The following is a 16,710-nucleotide window of genomic DNA, read 5'->3' on the forward strand; positions in this document are numbered from 1 at the left end:
AGCAGTCAGTTACAGTACATTTCTGTGTGGAAAAAGAACTCAGCTAGCATTTATGGGACTAATTTGAGCATAAGTGTGATCCTGATTGCTTGGTCTTATCTATTTTAGTTTTTACATGGTTAAAACTTATTGCAGCTTTGAAAACACACACACACACACATACACACACACACACACACACACACACACACACACACACACACACACACACACACACACACATATACACACCCATACACACAAACACTACTGGTATAAGTTTTTAAAAATTTTTACACACCTATTTAAACATGATTAATTACCTTAATAAGTGTTAACTCTTTTCTGCCGTCAAATACATTGTTTTTTGCACACTTGCAGTTAGATTTATTTATAGTATCTTGTACTGCCCCTGCCCCCACCCCACACTTCGCATTGTTCTTGGGACTTGTGCATAAATAACTTCCTTATTAATACTGTGTGTTTGCAATGTGACAATGAAACTGAATCTGAACCAGTGTTGGCATTCCAAGTCCATTTTTTGTCAGGTTTCTCTGACTCAGAAATACTGAACAACGACGCACCACCACAGGGAAGTGGTAACTGTGTGACTGACTTATGGGAAAAATGGGTGGATAAAGGAAGAGAACACATTGCTAGTTGAAAGTTCATAAAAGAGGTCAAGGAAAAAATGGAAAATCCAGACTTTTACAGTAGAAAATGAGTAATGAAAATGTAAGACACTTGATAGTGAAGAGAATACAGACACATGCTTGTTGCAGTGTAAGAACTACACGAGCAAACAATGTGCACTAGTCTATCTTTCTCTTTATACTGTAAGTGTAAAAAGTTAAAGAATATTTGGTTGGCGATAAAGTTTGTAAAAACCTACCCTACACAAGTCTATTTTAACACATGGATCTTAACTAAAGAACATGACTTATCTGGTACACGTGTAAGGATCTTTAGAATTCAGCTGAGCTTTGGCAATACTGACTGTAATCAGTTTTGGAACACTGAGGTTTAAAATGCTGCTCATCTACTGCAGTTCAGCTGACGTTTGAGTATTCGAGGTCGTTCAACGGCTAGTGTAAACAAGCTTACAAATGTATTCAAACTTTGTCAGCAGGTACAGCCCGAGTCAGTTACGGGGTATGATCAGGGTGTGGGCCAGGCCATCAGGAGCTGGGGGAAGGGCCTGAAGCCAGGACGAGGTGTCAGATTTAGCAGACTGTGTGAGCACACAGCTCCAGCTCCAAGGGGAGTCCTGACCCCTCAGGTCTGTCACCTCCACTTCAGGTCATGGGAGCGGCAATACTGTGCATGACACAGCAGAGAAAAAAAGAAAAATCCAAGAAAAAGAGTGCTTCTAAATAAACCACCCTAGGAAATGAGATCTAGCTCCTGCTTTTTCTATCTTGCAAGCTGTAGGGGTATATGACTTGCTATATCAAATTACCATTGTTTTTGCCATTGTTTTTGGAGCAATGCCATTTATTAATTAAAACATAATATCTCAATTACAATCCTGCACATGAAAATACTGGAGGGTGAGAATATCGCATATAACAATCCGAGCGCAATAAAATCCGATTATTCCACTGCACGGTCTGAGAGGTTTTCAGACGGTGTGAAGGAGAGCCTGAAAGAGCTGGAGGGAGAGCAAGAGAAGGAGCAGGCTGAGAGGTGAGGAGGGTTTTGCAGGGGAGAGCACAGCGGGGTGTGGGAATGCACACCTCGGGCCACAGCCAAGAGCGACGCCTCAGCCTGAGAAGAGTCACGGCTGTGTGTTGATCTTACTGATGGAGGCTATTAGGGTGGCAGGGTTTTTACAGCTCTGTGGCTGGTCACTAACTCACTGCCCTGCTGACCGGAGCCAGATAAAAGTCCAAACCAGCCATCCGTACTTTCCCGAAGAAAGGTGCAATGGGATTCTCCGTGTGAGACTGGGGAGAGGAGCTGTTGGAAGCCTTGCAGCAATGGAATGCACAGACACAAATGTCCATATATATTAGATGTAAAAAATTTTTTAAAAAGGCCTGGATGTCAGGGTGCATCATAAAGTTATTCTTATTATGTAAGACCTTTCCTTTTAGAATGGGCATTCTTGCATAGCACTGAACCTTAAAACAGGAACGTGGCCCTTAAAAGTTGACCTCTTGGCCACGAGGGTACTCTAGGAATAAGACAAGTGTGTGATACAACCAAGATCAACCAATGTTCCTGCTGCAAGATCTATTTATAATGATGTAATGCCTTCATGATAAGAATTAATCTGCAAACACAGACAGCTTGTTCTGCACATCCCCAAATCACAATGCTGAACAAACATTTGACATGACACCAAATGCCTCACATTGAAATTAAATCTTGGATGTATGCCACACAGCAACAAGTCATCCCTTTGTGCCCAACAGCCACATAAAACCTGAATGAGAGCAATGGATTGGTTAAGCTCCATTAAGGCCAGCAGCTGAGAGAGAATGGGAAATGGGTCATAAATCAGTCTCGGCACTGTGTGTTCCATGGACAGGACCCAGATAGCACAACAACTGATTACAGCATGTGACAAACAGCAGGATCAGAAGTTTCATGTGCCTAACATATGCTCGGTGGTGTGGCTTGTGCAGGCCCCTCACCCAGTGCCATAGTCCCAGGATTCAGGGAAAAGTAAAAAATAGTTGAACCAAATTTACTGTAGGTGTTTAACAGAGGGACCAAAGGAACTGATGATTCCACATCTTTTCAGTGTAAACTGGGGCTAGACTGTGCCTTCACCACCGCCTCAATGGCTGCAGGCCATGCCGTCGCACACAGGCCCAGGTGCTCCCGGAGCCTGAACGAGTTTTTCACTGAGAAAATAAATACACAAACTGGTCTCACTGTCACTAATCATTGCACAGTCAAGTGCAGCTTTTACTGTAAGCCCCTCCCCTCATCTGAAGAACTGCAGTGTGGCAAACAGAGCTGAACAGAGCTGATTAAATAGGATTCGACACCATGGATTTCCTTATAAGCTTGCCATACACATTTCAGGTTCTCGGCTTTCAATATGCACAAACGACTGTTTCCCCACATGAAAACAGGAAGGAGGTTGGACACACACCGGCGTGCACATCAGAGCAGTGGAAATGGACTCCTCAGGTTGAACTGTGACGGCGTCCACATTCCGCAGATAGAGAGCCAGACCAGACGGCTGGGGAAGTGATGCACATCCTGTCTGCATGTGTACATTTGGTATCTGGATGAAAGGACAGACCGTGAAAGATCCGTCAAAATGCACCCGATGAAGAATTCCTATATCTGTGTTCTTTTTTTTCATCAGGGTGGTAGATTCTTTTCGTTCTTATGTGCTCTACATACCCCAAACTCAATGCCACAATGGAGTCATCCCTGTGTCAGGTTTTCCAAAAATCTTTTCCAAAAATACTTCTCAATAATAAGAGCATCGTGCTTGTGTTCTCACCTAGAAATATGCAGCATTCCAAAGCTTTTGCACTACAATTCTGTCTTACTGCAAATGTTTATGTGTGTGCATGTGTGTGTGTTGGTGCATGTATGTGTATATGTATGCATGTGTATGCACATGCATCTTTGAGTGTGTGTGTGTGTGTGTGTGTGTGTGTGTGTGAGTGTGAGTGTGTGAGTGTGTGTGTGTGTGTGTGTGTGAGTGTGCATGCATACGCATGCGTATGCACATGCACAGACGCATATTTGCGTGTGTGTGACTGGGTGGGCAAGTGTGTTTGTGCGTTTGTTTGTGTGGGCAGGTGGGTGAGTGTAACAGTGTTCCCAACTGTTACTGAGACAAAAGTAACTTCGCTCAGTTTGGCACATAGTGTAATGCACACCATGTGCTTAAATATGGTCACAGATAATTAATAAAGGCAGTAAGGAGCTAAGTGTTCCTTCTCTTGTACCTCTACTACTTGTAATATAAAGGAATGCTAGCAATGTGCCAAGTCTCTCTGCTTCTGCTTTAAAGCAGTTCTATTCATGTAAAGTATGCCAGGAAAGTTAAAGTATGCAAAGCACTGCTTGTCAAGACTCAGATTCAGTCAAAGAAAGAATGTCAGGCATGAAAATTCTTTTTAGGGGTTGTGGATGTCCCACATCTAAATAACTACCATATTAAAATATGGTTGCTATGCAGAAGTTGTTCTTGTTCATGAAGCAAATTATCCACTGCTACAACATGTTCTATTTGTTCTGTAACGCAAGTTTTGTTATTTTTTGCTCGTTATATGAGTGGTAAACACTTAATAGTGGCATGCAGCTACAGACCAGAATGCAGAGATCTCCAGCATTGAGCAGTGAAACAGTGAAATCCTGAGCACTCTTTGGGCCCACCTGACCATTCACATGTGCAGAACAGGAACCTGGGGTGGGAGCTGTCAGCCGACATGAAGAAAAGGCTTATCAATATGTGTGTCACATTAAGGTTGATTTTAAAAAATGCTGAAATTTAGATAAATAGACAAACATCCAAGGTGCGTGAGAAATTGGTTGACTGACCCACATTCTTGAAGTTAAAGTATATAGAGTTACCACATGACATTTAAACGTATTCAGTACGTGCCATTTTAGAACTACGTTATTCTTTGTAACCTACTGACTTTTTAACCTACCAGCTTTCCAAATACTCATGTGACACAAGGAAACATGAGCAACTTGGCAGATTTCAGTGGATTGGTATAAACACTGGAGAACCGTGTGCTTGGGGCATGGTCAAAACACTGCAGAATGTTCCAATTTGTTTCAGTGCGACAGCGTGATACTCACACTGTTAAAATGAATGCTTGGGTGAAGGGGCTTTTGATTGCACTCACCGTATCATAACCTCAAAGCTCGAAAGATGAGAAAGATCGACACGAGACAACAGAGTGAGTGAGCGAAAAGAGCGCGGTGCTTCTTAAACAGCAGAGCGGTTATCTAATCTATGACTCGTGCACGGTCAACAGAGAAAGGTCAGACGAGTAATCCCGATCGTACTCCTCTCTGGGGGGAAGGAGGTGGGGCGAGCCCAAGCTTGCAGAAGCTAAAGGTTACGCCGCGTACGCGAACGCTCAGTCGCACGAGCGCGCGCGCGCGTGTGGGTGGAGGTCGTGGGCAGCGGCCGCGTGGGTGGAGGTTGTGGGCAGCTGAGCAGAAAGACGCTACCTGCCCCCCCCGCGCGTCTAAGGGGAGAAGAGAGAGGCTGCGTTGTGGGAGTGTGAGAAAGTGTTGAAAAAAAAACAAAACAAAACCGCGTATCACGCATATGCAGAGTGAACACAACACAAAGCGAGAGATGAAAAGAACCGGGTGAAAGGTGCGTGCTGAACAGGGGAGCAGCGCGTGATGTCTGATGAGATGGAGGAGGACAACATGACTGATTCGAAGGCGCATGACTGCGGAGGTGCATTATCAGTGGTTTGTATTATAATGGCACTTTCATTCGGTGTAGAAAGGTATTTAATCTCTTCTGTGCTCGGGACACTGGGTTTCAGAATCCTTGCATCACTAAATATTGGGTCCATCGACCTACAGGATTTTCTGATTAGACTTATTGGAATGGAAGAAAGAAATAAAGTTGCAGGTGTTGACATCAGACATGGAAAGCACAACATGAGGCAACTGTCCTGCAATTCTACTTATCTGCGGAGAAAAACATCATCCTGCAAAAAAAAAACAACTCAGGCATTTCCCTGAAACCCCCCCCCCCCCTCTCCCTACAGATTAGTCCTTTCTCTGCCACTCCCCAGTCTGTTTCGAGGCAGACAGGGACACGTGTAACAGAGGGGGGGAACCCAGCCGAGCTCCTGCTGAAAATGGGGACAGAAACAGTCCACCTTTCCGGCTTAGCCATCACAACATGACCTAATTCTGCAGCCGCGGCAGCGGCGGCGGTGGTCAGGGAATGAGCCATGGGACGGGACGGGCTTTTCAGATGATCCTTTTTATTTCTGAAAGCACTGAAAACTTGCTGCTCGTGTGTGTGTCAGAGGTTATGCTGTTGTCCAGTCCATCCCAAGGAAAGGCAGCAGGCGCTGTTTGATAAGCGCTGAGTCATTGCAGCTCCGAGTAAGACTGCGCTCGTGTTTTTCGGTGACTCAGCACAGTCTCCCTTAGCCGCAGGTGATGAAATATGCCAGCAACAGTTCTTCTAGCACAGCGGTGAAATGGTGGAACTGATATCCTTACTAAACACATCTAACGTTCAAAAGATTACTGCTTACAGATTAAATAACACATTAAAAGTAAAAGGTAGTCTACATGAAAAAAAAAAAGATCTAAAGCAATTTTTTCTTGACACAATACACAGGTGGAATAATCTAGTTGTAAAAGTTACACCACACCACAGAATCTTAGTTTAAACTGAAATTTGCATCTGTAGTTTGCATGAAGTTATTGTCAGCCTTGAATATAAAAATAGTGTGTTGGTAAAATCACTCTCACTGCTAGTCTTGTATAGTAGACACTTTTCCAGACATTGTAGGGAAAACAACACGCATCAGTATGTTGGGGGAATTTAGACAGTAGCGAGACGTCTAGCCTGTCTGGTTTCCTGCACAGACTGTTTCAGACAGGACCCCAAAAGTGTCTGGCCACCTTGTGAGTCAAAGTCTATTGGAGAGCTGACGTAACAGCGCAGGAATTCACCTCAGCCTCAGCCCGTACTGGGCTAGATGCCCTGCGCTGGAAAAACTAACAACGCAGGAAAGATGGGCTAGAAACGCCTACTATAGCAGTGTCATACTGGCACCTGCTGGTAGCTTTGGATGGGAAATTTGCATCGTTCCACAAACAATTATTGGTCTTATACTGGGCATAAAAACATTTTGTTTTAGTGATTTTTCTATGCATGCACTAACATACCAAGATATGGACAGTTACTAAAATCATGAACTCACTGATGTATTAGAATGGTTTTAACATGATATTATCATGATCTAAATTTATCCAATAGATCAGAGCAAAACTATATACGTGTGCAAATATCTCTCTTGTAGTGACAAAATGGCTGTATCCTCTATGCACTTGATCTGTTGAGACACAGTGGTGAGTCATCTCTGCAGGAAAGTCACTGAGGAGAGAGGCGTGGTACAGCTCAGGCAGTGGACACCAACCTCCCCTGAACCGTGTAAGCCAGAGCAGGGTGGTGGTGATGGGGTGGGGTGGTGGGGGGGTGGGGTAAGGGAGAGGTTTCCCAGCAAAGTGTTGTAGGTGTCTGACGATACCCGAATCTTTCAAAATTCCCATCAATGCAGAGCTGACTGAAAAAAAATAAATAAATGGCACGCAGTACACAAACAGATCTTCAGCCCGACCAATAGCAGTATGGATGCTGGTCTTTACATAGTCTATCAGATTGCTCATACCTTCCCTCTTAACCAATCAGCAAGCTTGCTTCATCCGATGTGTGGGCAGGAGCTTTATAAGGTTCCGGGCTTGTGAGTGGTATTCCGGCTCATGATGTCACTAGGCAGTCACCGAGCATTGTACAATGTGTGCAGCACTACAGCAACAGATCAATAGAGCGTGTGGGCAGGTGGCGAGGGACATGTCCCCGGCTCTCAGCCAGAGCACGACTGCACCGCTATGTGTTTTAGGGTCAAAGAAAGGAGGACACTAACTTGTTTACTCGACCAAATGTACTGGTGGAACGAGTGCACCTGGTGCACCCCAAGCTGCAAAGGGCTGCAGCAAACATTAACAGTACATATTACTGCTTTTGGTCAAAGCTGGGTTGCTTTGTGGGTCTTTCTGCATTACCAGAACTGACTCATGCAGATATGTATTTAAAGATGAGGTGGAGTATTGGTTTAATAACTGTTCTCACACATTACCCTGTCAGTGGACGCTTTTCAGTAAAGGTTCATCTGCAATACTGGCACCATTTCCAAGAAGTAGCCCCAAGTTTTTTGCAGCCATCTTCAAGCAAAAGGATTCTCCATGGATAATCACTAAGTCGGGCTACAAGAAACGGATTAAATACTGTATTGCAGTTAAATGGAATGCGTGTAATCAAATATATGCCTTGGAATATTTTAAAAACAAGTTGGTGAATAATAAATGGTTAAATGTTATTGTAAAATTGTAACGGCGGAGGCACAGAGGGAGCACGAGGCGAGGTTGCCAGAAAGGGCTTTTTATTCTCCATAGATGAATGCAGCAAAGTCTGGCCACGAAAATGAAAATTAAGAAAAAAGAATGCTTTGCTTGGTATGGTTTGGTTTGGTTTGGCTACTCCTCTCACGGTAAGCCATTAATGCGCAGCGTCCTCCCTGCCGACCTGCGGGCTGAAATAGTTAACAGGAGAGACAAAGAACAGGTGCCTACAGGTGTTAGTAGTCAGGTGATTGGGAACGAGGTAGGCGTTTCCCTTGTGTCTCACGGTGAGTGGGCGTGGTTCCCCTGCGGAGAGGCCGACCCTTCGGGACAGAAATTGACCAAAAGTATTATTTATTTGATTATGTGAACACCATGACTCATCAGAACTCAAAATCTGAACATCTGAAACGCTTAAGATTTGTCAGGACGTTCACTACACACTGAAACTGATAATTAACTGCAAAGCTAATTTGCATAGCAGCCTTCTGTAATATTGATGAAAAAGCCAAAATTGTAATAATGATTATATACAGTATATGGCAGCAACACAATGCATTTAGACATGTAGACAGCAACGCTATGGGAAAGAAAGGTGATTTAAGTGAATGTGGCCTGTTGGTTGGCGCTAGATACCCTGATCTGAGTATTTCAGAAATCTACTGGGAGAGATATATATAAACTACACAGCCCTACATCGTACATAATGTGACATTCCTCTTTATATTGATGCAACTGGAAGAATTGTACAGTAGATATATTTAACATCATATTTCACTCAAAACCTAGCCACGAACTTGTTAATGTGTACTTAGTTGTCTGACTCTAGTGATCGCAGGGTGTGCAGCGCTGGCATCAGACCTGCAGAGTCATGTTGGGCCAGCAGCCAGCTCAAACTCCAGCTGTGGCTCCACCGTGGCCGGGCAGCTTGATGCTTGTTTGTTCTGTTTGGTGCTCCACACCCTGTCAGCGCATGTCATAATGTTGGTGGGGGAAAGAACAACGGGACCTCCCACCAAGCAACAACAGACATAGATAGGCTTTCCTTTGCGGAGGAGGCAGGAATCCCTTTGTGGGGAAAGACTGTGGAGTAAATATGATTTTCCAGGTCCACCCTTCTGTTTTGGTAGGGTCCGGCGAGAATCCCATGTGCTCTCTTTTGGCTTGCCACGTCTGTCCTTTGCGAACATCTGTACAGCACAGATAACCACTGATAATGGGACACAGGTCACGGTTTCTGCATGCACTACCATGAGTGGATCACTTTTTAAAGGAATTTCCATCAGTCTGGAAAGAGCCAGACAAATTACCCTATTGTCAGCCATGTTATGATGATGAGTGATTTTACAATACAATGGAACATTCAAATTAACATTCCTTAAACTTCAAGGCTGAAGGCCAAGCAATTGTTTCATGGTTAACTACGCACTCTCCACATAGGTCTATTTTAAATTTGATTTCCAAAACAGATCAAAAGCAAACTTCAGCTGTTTTTAAATGTGAAGGAAACTTATCAAAACTTATCTAACAAGATAAATCCCCGAACTCTGCTGGATTCTTTCATTAATTAAATCATAAAACATTATGTGTTCCTCAGAGCTAAACAATTGTTTTGTTTTGTTTTTAAAAAAACTATGCCACACATCAGTGTAAAGGTACTAATACTAACCAACAGATATACTCTAATGCAGTTAAGGAAGCGTATGAAAGAGAAAGATTTGGACTTTTTAAAATGTATGTAGTACAATGTCATAACAGTTTGGGCAATCTCAAAAAGCCACATGAAAGAAAGGTTTATAAAACAGGAGTACTGGTAAAATGAGGCTTGTTATGCGCAGAGAGTATGCTGTATTTTTGTTCCAAGTTTCTTGTTAGCACAGGATTTGGGCTTGGGTCCAGTGAATTCTGGGAGTAAGCTTTTTTAGCATGCAAGCCAGAGGACATAAAGCCATGACTTATCATAACTCCTATGACGTCCACACGTCGTCCCGAGGGGGATGGAGGGATGGAGAGGGGGTCCGGAAAAACACATCACATGACTACCGGTCAGTATTACTGACCAACAGCATCATTATATAACCTGAATTTGACAGCTCCATGACAGTTTATGATGCCCCCATATATAAATACTGCAGCATCAGTGTGGAAAAAGTACCAAAAGACAACATTTCTGCTTGAGTAAAGAGCTATTCTATTAACAACAATGCAGTCTTTAAAAAGAGTGACCGCAACAAACAAGCAGAAAGTCACACCCACACGAAGCAAAAAGGGGAGGGGTTAAAAATGAGCAGGCACACTTTCAACACATTGATCCCAAAATAAAAAGACACGACTAGACTAACCAAGTATACACTCACGCAGCTATTTACACTTTGCAGTTTTAACCCACATAATGTTCGCGGACTGGAGCAAGACATTTGGCTCGAATCTAGCAGCCGAAGCCACAATATAGGTTTACTCATTTATTCAGTCTCCTTTCATATCACGTTTATTTGAAAAGTTTATTTTAAAACGGAAGGAGAATTTTTATTTATTTAATTTTTATTTTTTTTTGCGGGCAACACCCTGAGCAATTTCTTGTTAGTCATATGGTCATGCAAGGAAACGGACAGGGGCTCACCGCCAGGCCTTTCCAGAACAGAGGCCCCAACCCTCTACAAAATGTTCCGACGGCCACGTAAAATTTAAAGAAACACAGCACAATTAATGTAGCCTGTCGACTTGTTCATTATGAGAGATCATGCTTTAACTATTCATCCATGATGGGTAAAACTCATACAAGACGATAGAAACGTTTCACTCGCGCTCATTAACGTAGGTCAATTAGATCGCTAGCTTTGTTGGACATGTGAACTGTACAATGCCACACCAATCAACGAGCTCGACCTAAAATATAACATTTCATTTTCGCAAATAATTTACGTCCTGTTCGTCACGTCCGAAATTACGTTTGTTAACATATCTGTGTATATTGGAAGAATTTTTACTTTGTAAAACAGAAAAAAAAGAAACCTTTGGCCAACTGCACCTAGCAGTACCACTGCGGCCCACTGGGCGGCCGCGGCCTACAGTTTGAAAACATAGACTTACAGGCTACACACATACATATGTTTCAGGCACGCATATCAGCACATACATGTGATAAAGGCACACAGTTATTACACCAGTAGTCATGCATAAAGTACCTTAAGTCAATAAAGCTTTCTTTTCATATTTCTGCACTACCATAATTGGGTAACAAAGATTGCATAAAATAAGAAGTCATGCATAAAATGTCAGGCTGGGATACATCAACTAAGGCTTTGTGCATGGTGATGAAGACTAAAAACAACACAAGAAAGGATGACAGCTGGTCCCTCTCCCTGTCTGACACTGCCAAATACAAGAAAACTGGAAAACGAACACAGTTCACCAGCCAAAGAGTGGGAGCTGGCAGAGCTCACAGCGCCACGCCAGCTAGGTGCACGGCAGCTGGTACTCATCCGCATTCTTGCCTTACATGAGCCCACCCCAGCTTTGGGCTGTGCTCTGCGAAACGGAATGACTTCATGGCAGGGAGGGTCTCAGTGGGAGAGCATGCGTATGACGCAGGCAGGCCTGCACAAGGAGTGAGCAAAAGGGGAGCAGCCGAGAGAGAGAGGAGCTGCAGGGATGCAAATCGGCCAAGCAGAGAGAGCCCACTCCTTTGGAGGGGAACAGAACTCACGTTTCAGTGCCTAACAAAGCTGCTTCAGTGCGTGCTGCGTTCTTCACGGAACAACGACTGGAACACGGCACAGATGAGGGCCCTGGTGACACTGAGCGGCAGGGTTAATTTTCTTTTGCAACTGATGAATTGTGCTACCTGAACCCTGTGCTATGGGGTATTGAGCAGTATCAAATTGTCCTTATAGCTCTTTTTGCCTATAGTGCAAAAAAACAAAACAAAACATGGTCCATGAAACTAACACAACTGTCTATGTTGTCATCAGATGTTTGTTTTGAAATCTACATAAAGGTATATCTATTAGATACCATTGCTGGCCTCACTCACTGAGCCAGCCTAGAGCAAAAAAGCAGCTGAACGCACATTGCTTAAGGACTGGATATCAGGGGCTGGCGTTGTGTGTCGTGATGAAATGTTCAGGGCAAGTCAAACCACCAGAGAAAGCAAACATTTCAGCTACATCTGTATTCTCAGTGGAGCTGAAACATTTTATCTGCCTGGGCAGCCTTTAATTCACCTTCATAGAGCACTATCATTACACATGCATATGCTTGATTGAGCTTGACTGGGGGGAGCTTTGTTCCCCTCTTACAGAAACCCTCTGCACATCTTGCTCATGTATTGTTCTACATGTGTCCTCTGGCCCTGTGCTTGATCAGAGTGCACTGTGAGAACAAACAGAAACCGTACAGGCCTCTTTAGACTTTCACAACTTACTGTCGCTGTGTTACACATGCAATATTTACTAAATACTCTGCAATGCTTCAAACAGAGGCAAGTAATAATATCAAAGCAATTTATGAAAAATCATCTTTAAAAAAATTTTAACATTACTTTCAGTAAGAAAATTCTGCTCTAGTGCAGCAAGGTCAGAGTTTCTGAAGAATATCAAAGTAGTTTTTAAAGAATGATTTAATTATTCACTTAAGAAAAGTGTCTGCAAGAGCCATGTTAGGTTTGTTAATGTGTGGATGTTTTTTCCTTGAGCCACTAGAGGACGATATGCACTGGGTGATTAGTCAGGTGACACGGGAAAAAGTAGCTCAGATGGTTCATACAGGAAATTATGGTTCATATAGCAAATTAAAACAATGTGAAAATGTGAATTTGAACCACAAGAGTTCGGAGGCATTGTTCATACTGTGCGTGTACATACTCTACTATTACGCTGCAGTTTCTTGTTTGAAATAATATCGAGATTTTACTTGTTTGCATCCAGTAAATACTTCAGCTTCAAATCCTATAGATGTCAGAACAAACAGCATTCAACAGTAGTTTGCATTTTTGCAGTTTTTGATGATGGATGCACCTTAATTACATTTCTGTCTACCCAAGCAAGTGGCCACAGGACATTAGTTTGTTAGGACAAGTAGCCACTACACTGTTAACACCACAAAAACACTGTGTTGCAATTCAAAATTTAAGTGCCTTAAATAAGAGTTCAAAGGAAATTATACCATATTTCTTTTCATAGCTATTCCTATCAACCAGTGAAAGGCAGGAGATACAATGCTTGTGTCATTTTTAGTAACTAACAGAAAAATAGCAATGTCTTAGTGAAGGGAACCACATTAGAGCTGTGCAGTGAAGTGTTGAAGTGGATGCTTGTCTGTCCCAGTGTAAAGCATGTGCTTCTGAATTACTCACTGCCGCTCATTGCATAAGTGCCCACTGAACTGCATGGAACAGATCTGACTGGACCAAACAGTTAAACCCACAATGTGGTCAAAGTTAGGTGAATGCCAGGTTTTAGCACCTCACAAAACAAAAGAAGCACTTTTATAATAAAGGAAGTACTTTAAAAAAAAAAATGTCTTTCTCGGAAACAACTTTTCAGTCTGTGTCTAATGGCTAGTATACAATGACAAAATGTCATAATACTGTCATAGGCTCTAGCAACTTAAAATAAGGTATCACCAAATTAAAATAAATCAAGTTTTGGTTTATGAATGCAATTTACACTGCATAAAATGCATTTTCAACCCGCAAACTGGTGTCATTACAAAAACCATTGATATTTAACATCATTAAACTATTAACAAAACATGCAAGAGTTAAGGAACCATTGATCTGTTTTAAATGTTCTACTGTATAATATTTGTAAGTTAAGTAATGAAAAATTTTGTACCATTACAAAATTTTTCTTTTCTACACTTGTATGTTTACAGTAGAGTGAGGAACATGTAGAGAGCGATCAAGCTGAAAACAAGCAACAGATTTAGTCCTTGTTCTTGCCCTTGGTGAAATCCATAGAGGCCAGTTCTGGGGCCACTGACTGCTATGTTATTTTGCCAGCATTACATATCTTCCTGAGTTTATTATCATACCTGACAGAGAGCTCTGGGCAGGTGTAGTCACCAAAACAAGTGGGATTGAATTAAAAAGGTTGTGTGATTTGGGTCAGAGTTCAGGTTGTGTAATTTTAATGCTGTAAACTGAGTTGGGCAAGTGTGCATTATCGAAATGCCAACAGGTGGCAGTGATTATCATCAAATTAACATGGTGTGTAGACAAAATTAACACAGAGACCTACACACTAGTATCCTTAAAGTATGCTGAACATTTAAACAAATGTTTTGCTTATTTCACTTTTTTCTTTAAAGATAAAGATTCCACAATTTAACTGGGGTTGATGCTCAAGTAGCCTTGCACACTGACTGAAAATCTTCCTGAAGACTATTAAATTATTTGGCCAAATGCAGTGATTTCTTATCAAGATTGAAAACTTATAATTCACAAAATGAGACAATTCTGTCAAGCTAGTGAGTTTCCTAGTGGTGATGGAATTGTTAATTAGCCTAAAAGTATTTGGCAGAAAGATAAATGACTTTTTCTTTTAGGTAAATGATATTGTTTGGGTTCTGCATAACTCGGCCATTTGAGAATACAGGTAGCTGTAGACAGCTAGGCCTACATTTTTTTCCACAGTTGATATCTAATGTTCCATATTTTGATTATTTCAAAATATGGGGAAAATTTGTTTATAATACATGTTAGAAGAAATAGTACAGTCTTATATACAATGATAGTTAATATGGACCCTCTTGGTATAGGACTAGTGTGAAAGACCACATAAAGTCCTTTTTTTTTTTTTGTCTGTGACAATAAAACAGCATGACTATATTTGCCACCAGACAAATCTTTCTGCTCCAAGCCACTCAAGTACTACTGCAATTTGTGACCAGTTTTCATATGGAGCAGCCCCGTTCTTGCTTGTATAGTAAATATGTTTTATTATAGTTGACCAAGACGTCTATTATAACTTAGAACAGAACTGAAAGGTACCACTGAAAAACCAAACACAACAACAACACTGTATCAGCCTTAGGAACTTATTTTGTTGTTGTTGGAGGTGGTGGTGCTTGTACTTGATTTATTTTTGTTTGTTTATTATGTTGGTTGTTTCAAATGTTTAAAAACATCTTAGAAAACTAAGTCATTTGCTAGCTAATTAAAAAATGTCATTTATGAAAACCGTTATCTATAACAGAATTATCAAATGACAGACGCATCAAAATGACAGAAACGACCCTGACAGCAAGTTGGTAATTGATGCAAATCCGTGAAGCAACAGTGCCTCACAGTGGTCAAAACGTTCCACATATACTACAAATCCACAAGCATGGTGAGTCTGTTTGAGATTGGTTTAATAACATACCACAGCAGTTTTCTCGAATATTGTTAATTACATATGTAATTTTATTATTATTCACTTGCATGTTAGCTGCATATTTTGGCAAGCCATCTGAATAGCTGTCTTAAAAGAAACAATGTTCCACTCAGTGAAATTTGCCAAAAGTATTTTAACATTCCTAATTGTTAAGTTCAGGTATTTCACCCACATTCATTACTAACAGGAGTATAAAATGTCCATAGAATGGGTCATACATAAGAGTTCAGTGACTACAACTGTGTGTGTGTGTGTGTGTGTGTGTGTGCGTGTGTGTGTGCGTGTGCGTGTGCGTGTGTGCCCGCGTGCGTGCGTGCGTGTGTGTGTGTGCGCGTTATATTAATGCACCTAGTTTTGGAATGAGATGTCCAACAATCTCATACATGACTGATGTTACCATGTACTTTCCACATGATTCATGGTTATTCTAATAGTGTTGGGATATCAAATACAGTGGGCATTTTTGATCATCTTTTTATTTATCAGTCCCTAATGGAAAGATGAATCAGCATAAAGAATTAATAGCCATAAATGTGTCTATAATCTATGTATGAGAGTCAATTTTTGAAGTCTTAGAAATCTTGTGCAACTACCTTTTTCTCCACTAGATGGCAAAAAAGTAAAACGTGTCAGGGTTGTAATTTCAAATTTTCAGTGACTATTTTTAAAGCTGATAAATATCACAAGTGAACAATTGAAGAGGCAAGAACAATTCAGAATAGTAAACGTACTGAGGGTATAGGCAAGAAAACCTCAGTCCTTGTGCCTGAACATCGTGCCGGGCAGCTCCATTGTCTGTCACAGCTCCAGTTCTGCCTTTGGCATTATGCAGAAGAGCTCATGTTGTTCTTGGATATATAACACTGGATTCAGTCATTCAGATTCAAATCAGTTCAAATCCGGAAATGACACTTTTGTGAATGTGTGTGTGTGTGTGTGTGTGTGTGTGTGTGTGTATTGTTGTTCTTTTATTGGTACATGTACTAGGCCAACAGCCAAGCAGGAGAACATGTTGTCAAAAGTCCTCAATAAAGGACCGTGTAGCATAACTCCAGGGAAACAAACATTGTGCTTAGAGAAGTGTACTTATATATAACTAACTTATATACTACTATAACTGTAATGTGGAGTCCTCTGTGGAGTAGAAATAATGTGATTAGAAACATAATACAACTTACCAGTTTCTTAATTTGTTTTGATTTTGCATATCATAATACATAACCACATAAAATTTGCAACTGTTGCTGTACTTTCTTTTTTTACC

This window comes from Electrophorus electricus, chromosome 26, assembly GCF_041902795.1.
Source record: "Electrophorus electricus isolate QZ-2024a chromosome 26, ASM4190279v1, whole genome shotgun sequence".
Taxonomy (NCBI): domain Eukaryota; kingdom Metazoa; phylum Chordata; class Actinopteri; order Gymnotiformes; family Gymnotidae; genus Electrophorus; species Electrophorus electricus.